This window comes from Haliotis rubra, unplaced genomic scaffold (assembly GCF_003918875.1).
Source record: "Haliotis rubra isolate DU_JTF1 unplaced genomic scaffold, ASM391887v1 Scf122, whole genome shotgun sequence".
Classification (NCBI taxonomy): domain Eukaryota; kingdom Metazoa; phylum Mollusca; class Gastropoda; order Lepetellida; family Haliotidae; genus Haliotis; species Haliotis rubra.
In genome coordinates this window covers 1,877,541-1,882,085 of record NW_025765137.1, presented here as the reverse complement: position 1 = coordinate 1,882,085, position 4,545 = coordinate 1,877,541, and the positions used below count along the sequence as shown (strand labels likewise).

Sequence of the window (4,545 nt, the reverse complement as noted above, 5' to 3'; positions counted from 1 at the left end):
ACGGAGGGGAACACCAGAAATGGGCTTCACACATTGTACCCATGTAGGGATTCGAACCCAAGTCTTCGGCGTGACGAGCCAACGCTTTAACCACTAGGCTACCCCACCGCCCCACAAAGGAAAGAAACAAATGAGACCGCCTCATGTGTGCCATATTTAGATCTATGCATAAACAGAGTGACAGCAAAACCTCCACAAGGCTGCATAACTAAAGGGATGTTTTTCGACCTTATCTTCATATCGAGCAAAATTCCGACAGCTCCAATTTTTGGTGTTTACATTTCACAATTTCTTAGGTACAATGGAGCATGTTCTTTTTGCCCGATTTCAAAGAGCGTCATACGACTCTTTCTCAGAAGTTGTTCGATCAAGGTTACAAAATTCAAGACCTCAGTAAAGCTTTCAAAACGTTTTATCGAAGACATGTGAAGGACATTTCAAAATTTGATCAGTGACAAAAATGATGTCTGATGCAATTCCCTATTTTGACTTGTTCATACCTTCCCGATATTTTTCAGGTAAACAATATCCCAGTCCGAGGGTGTTACATCACAATGGTGACTATTGTGTGCTGAGTGAGTTTTGTTCTGCGCCGTTTGAGCAATATGAAGGACGAGGACAACTGTCAGCCTTGTTCCAAGGCTGTACTGTAGGCTAAGTACGAGGTATAGTACCAGTGGTCTTAAAATACGTGCAATCTCGGTAATGCTTTTAGACTCAAGTCAAGATAAGCGGACTCCAATATGTTAGAGATTATATTTTTTTAGAAATTTTCATTTAAACTATTAATTATTGACTTAGAGATTTGTGAAAGTCTAGACAACTGTGACAGAGGAGAGTTAACAACCATAACCTTACCTATACGCCATCATCTCGCCACCCATTCTTCTTTTGAAATCCAGAATCTGACATACCCATCTTTCTTGTTCACACTTGTTTAGCGATCCCAGGACCCGTCATACTTTAAGATACCTACACACGTTTCTTGACAGCTCGAAGACAATAGCTGGTTTTTCGCAGGTTCATAACTTCATACGGTATCATTTTATTATACGATTTCCCTTTTCAAAAATTTCAACATGCGTCATTATGAATATTCATCCAATGATCTTTGTAAGAATTTTTTGTCAAAGTATATTCTTTTAAAAAATACAATAATTAATAAACACAGCACGATATTTGGATATGATGGAGTGATGTCGTGCTGTGTCGCCGTTACCGCTGCTTACCTCCGTCGTCCCCGCAGTTTGACAGAACGTTATGATATTTTTTATATCATAAAATGTTTCACGTGATGACATATATAAAAGCATACACCTAAATATACTGATGTCTACAACGGCAACCTTGTTGAGATTTCTTATGGCTATGGAAAGGCGTTCTCGTTGTACTCTTAACAATTGGCATCTCGAGGAGTTAAAATCGAATCGTCGTTTGTTTCGGTGACAAGTAATCCCCAAAACGACCCCACGTGGTGATGACTTTTAATTATGCCATTATGAACACACTTTTTAAACGACTCTATTTTAAGCAAACGACTGGAGAGGGAAATATTGTGTCTGTATGGTCACGTCTAACTCAGCATGCGTGTATTATTTCATACTATAAATCATATTTTGGTTCAGATCGTAGCATTATTCTTTGGAAAGGACTACAGAAGCAGCCATGGCGCGATTCATCTACGCTTTTGTTCTTTGTGGTGAGAGCTATCATTTTAACACATTTACATCTAAACACTGTTTAGCGAATCAATGGCATCTGTGCCTGTGTGTAAGGGTCAAAGAGGAGTACTGTTGTTATTGATCTAAGACACCTAACCATGTGATCAGGTTCAGAATAAGAAGAATTCTACTAAGTAGCGACTATATTGTATTGAATGATATGGATAGTTACTTGGTTGTTTACCATTCATTTGTGCACAGATTTGTGACGCATGTACCATTGGTGATTCATAAACACATGACCATTATGTAGTCGGAATCTTACAATGAACTTACTTTAGCAGAGATTTCTTATCATTATGGTTATATTTGTGTTTTCTTTTAACTGTCTTCTTCTTTTATTTTTTTGGGCGGTGTGGTAGCCTAGTGGTTAAAGCGTTGGTTCGTCACGCCGAAGACCTGGGTTCGATTCCCCACATGGGTACAATGTGTGAAGCTGGTGTCACCCGCCGTGATATTGCTGGAATAATGCTAAAAGCGGCGTAAAACCAAACTCACTCACTCATTTATTTTTGAGTTGTGGGGTAGGTTTTCTAATGTTAATCTTCTCGTACCTGTTCTCGGTTATGTACAGGCCGCCATGTTGTAGTCTTAATATTCCTGACTAGGGCGTTATGAAACAAACAAACAAACAAACGATTTCGAGTAATCACCTTAAAAAACATTATTTCCATATTCATATGATAGTCTTCTGATACTGATTGTCATGAACATGTGTTTATGAAACAATCACATGATATCACATTAGGATGTTCTAGCTTAATCATATATGACCAAATGCTGTTAATTTTCTATATTAATTAACAATAAATTTCCGAAGATTGTCTATCAAATTTGGCTGAATCTGTGTGACATCATATCTCAAAAGAATGGATGGAAGCTCACATTCTCATTACCCCATTAAAGGACCTTTACATATGACATTTTGTTGCAATTGGAACTGAGAAAGTGACGTTGATCAGCCCTCTTCATTCATTCAACTACTCTCTTCGTGAAGCAGAGTATGTCCATGTTAAACACAGCACTTGCCGTAACTAGATTATAGGTATGGTGTTAAGAGGCATAACCAGCCTGAATGTTGTTAACACTACCATACACTGGTTTGTCTGGTTGACTTTTATCATTATAAAAAGCATCATCATTACTCAAAATATTCTGTCGTTATATTGCTGAAACAATGGGAGGTGCAACGTGAAACCTCAACTCACCTCAACTCAATCTCAAATGCTCACAGACACCACTCGAACATGTTTGAACATTTTACGGACGCTTCCCGCTAATACCTCTCTGCACTCGCTACATGTTCGTGTCATTGCAGTGGCTCTGTTTGCCCAGTACGGGGCCAGCTGCTGCTGTCAGGCAAACCAGGCGTCTACCCAAACTTCCTCATCCAGCTATCCCATCCCCATCCCCATGCCCGTCGCCGGTCCCCCTCCCAGTGCCCCCAGCTCCAACTTCCTCCCCACCATCCTCACCACGCTGGGATAAACCGCAGTAAGTAGTTTGATTAAAACAACAATAAAAACATGAAAATAGTCATCGCTGATTTCATTTGATCCATTCATATATTTATCATCGCTAAATACGCGAACACTTCATCGCTGATTTCATTTGATCCATTCATATATTTATCATCGCTAAATACGCGAAATAGAATCTGTTCTGACAGTTATACAGATTATTTTATGTCGTTTACGTTATATAATATTTAAAACGCTTCCAATTGTATCATGTTTCAGTATTGTCAGTCACACATTGGAGGCCAGGGAGGCACTTGTCCCAGTTATCCTCCGATCTTCAATAGCGTAACAATTGAAGCGTACTTGATATGCGTATCTCACATGGATTTCTTACAGATGTTTTGTTTTACAGAGCTAGGTAATGAGACCCAGACACCAAACGTGTTGAGACGTGGACAGCGTACGTCATTGGATGAAGGCAAATGTAGAAAAATAAATAAATACAGATGACGAAATCTTCCATTTGAAGTTTTCTTGTCAGAGCGATGATTCATGGTGAAATCATATGGAGAACTTTGTTAAAGCTACTTTAAACCGCACAAGAGTTTGTTTAACTTCTTCAAACCCAAACCCGTGAAGATCCGGGTTAGAATTGATCTTTTGCTTGTCGTAAGAGTCGTTTAACGGGATCTGGTGACTCGCTTACTTGGATGACACATGTCATTGTATCCCAACAGCGTAGATCGGTGCTCATGTTGTTGAACACTGGATTGTCTGGTCTAGACCCCAGTATTTACATACAGCTGGAATATTGCTGTGCGCGGCGTTAAACACCAAACAAACACACTTCAAACCAAACAATATATACTATGGTGCATGTATCAGTTAAGTTTGCAAATTAGCAGACTTCTAATGTGCAATGTAAAGTCGATCTGTATACCCTGTTATCGTTTATGACGTTACCCGCATCCTTCGTCTGGTGGACATATCGAAAGGTCGATGATTGGATACCATGTCGAACCAACGGATATTATTTCTATTGTTTTTTATATTATTTCCTACCAATAATGGGTTTATAATACCATCAGATTCTGTTAAAAAACAATGCACTTTAACGTCAACAACTTCCGGGTCACACTCACCACGTGGTTTGTTCAAGGGGCCAAGTAGGTCACAAAAGACGCTGTGCCGATCAAGGCGGTACCTTCATAAGGCGGGATGTGTTAAACAAAAGCATTTGTAGTGTTTTCTGATATTTTGTGAGTAGCATTAAGCAATGTATGTTGGTTAAAGTTGGTAAAAACACCGGACACACAAGTTGAGAAACTAAACGGTTGTTTCCAAAATACACATACACTTGTATA

The 4,545-nt window shown here is 39.2% G+C and overlaps 1 long non-coding RNA gene across 1 annotated transcript; it reads left to right on the top strand.

Moving 5' to 3' along the window:
* The first annotated feature begins 1,660 nt into the window (after window positions 1–1,660).
* Window positions 1,661–3,684, top strand: LOC124265923. Its single transcript, XR_006895593.1, has 3 exons — window positions 1,661–1,699; window positions 3,040–3,215; window positions 3,594–3,684. It is a non-coding gene; the product is annotated as an uncharacterized LOC124265923 (long non-coding RNA).
* The last annotated feature ends 861 nt before the right edge of the window (window positions 3,685–4,545 follow it).